The sequence below is a fragment of the Marmota marmota genome, unplaced genomic scaffold (genome assembly GCF_001458135.2).
Source record: "Marmota marmota marmota unplaced genomic scaffold, marMar, whole genome shotgun sequence".
NCBI classification, from domain to species: Eukaryota; Metazoa; Chordata; class Mammalia; order Rodentia; family Sciuridae; genus Marmota; species Marmota marmota.
In genome coordinates, this window is record NW_026008303.1 from 3,593 (window position 1) to 4,823 (window position 1,231).

The window sequence follows — 1,231 nt, forward strand, 5'->3', positions numbered from 1 at the left end:
GCCCAGAGGTGGCGAGAGGGAGGGGGCCAGGCCTGGAGGCTGAAGCCAGCTGGCCAACCAGGGCCCTGCCCATTGGCTGACGGGTGGGGCGGTAACCATGGCAACGCCATTTCTAAGGGCCAGAGCCAATCAGGGAGTCACCCTGGCTGTTTCAAAAATCTCAATGCAGCGCTTGGGGGAGGGGAGGCCAGAGCGGCTGCGCGTGGGGGAGGGGAGGTGAGGTCGTGGCCCAGCGGGGAAGGTCCCCCTCCACATTGTCGCGTGTGTGGCCTGGGCACTCACTTGCAGCCCTTGGGCACCTTGGAGACACTGGGCTTGGTGGCTTTCTTTACCTTCTTGCTCCCAGCCACTGCCTTTTTGGCCTTGCTGCTGCTGCTGCTGCTGCCCTTGTCCTCGGTGGCAGCAGCCTTCGGGGATGGGTGCTTGTCGGCTGTGGCGCCCTTGGTGGGTCAGTGGTCCGTGTGGCGCCGTGCTGCCTGCTTCTTGGGTTTGTGCATGGCAGGCGTGGAAAAGGGGCGCACAGTTAGCTGGCCGCCAGCTTTTGGCAATTGAGCTTGAAGGAGCCGGTGGCGCCTGTGCCCTTGACCTGCAGTAGCAAGTCATTCTGCACCAGCTTGCACAAAGTACTTGAGGTAGGTGCGGCTGTTCTGCTGGTCGAACCTCGCCTCCTTCCTGGCCTCTGCATAGATGCCCGCCAGTGACAAGCTTCTGCTCTCCCAACCTTCGGATGTCTCCACCACCAGCTGGCTGTACTTGCCAGGCTGCTTCTTCTTGCGGCTGCTCTTCTGTTTGGGGCCACCATGGCCCTTGTCGCTGGCCCCCCCAACACACACACCTCGCTGCCCTCCCCATGGCCCCCTCTGCGCCCAGGGGGGCAGGGCATCCTCCAGCTCCACCAACATGGTGGCTGGCGGGTTGGTGGCAGGCGGTGCAGGGAAGAGGAAGGTGAGGGGGGTGGGGGGGGCCCTCAAGGTGCGGGTCCTGAGGCTGGGCGGCAGGGCTGGGAACAGATGGACGAGTGCCATAGGGGAGCCAGGGTGGGAGTCTGGGGCAGCTCTGGGGCTCAGGGAGGGCTCAAGCTCGGTCCGAATCTCGCGGCCGCCGCTGCGGGCACCACTGCTCTAAAGCTGCCCACCTTCTGGGCGTGTGCGCTGCGCTCTGCTAAGCTACAATTTTTTATTCAGAAGATTCCTATACAGATCTTTCTCCTTGTGTGAAACAAATGGAAGAC

General features: G+C 63.0%; 1 pseudogene; it reads right to left on the reverse strand.

Annotated features, from left to right (window-relative positions):
- Window positions 1-278: 278 nt before the first annotated feature.
- LOC125614846 lies at window positions 279-1,025 on the reverse strand (annotated as a pseudogene).
- Window positions 1,026-1,231: the final 206 nt, after the last annotated feature.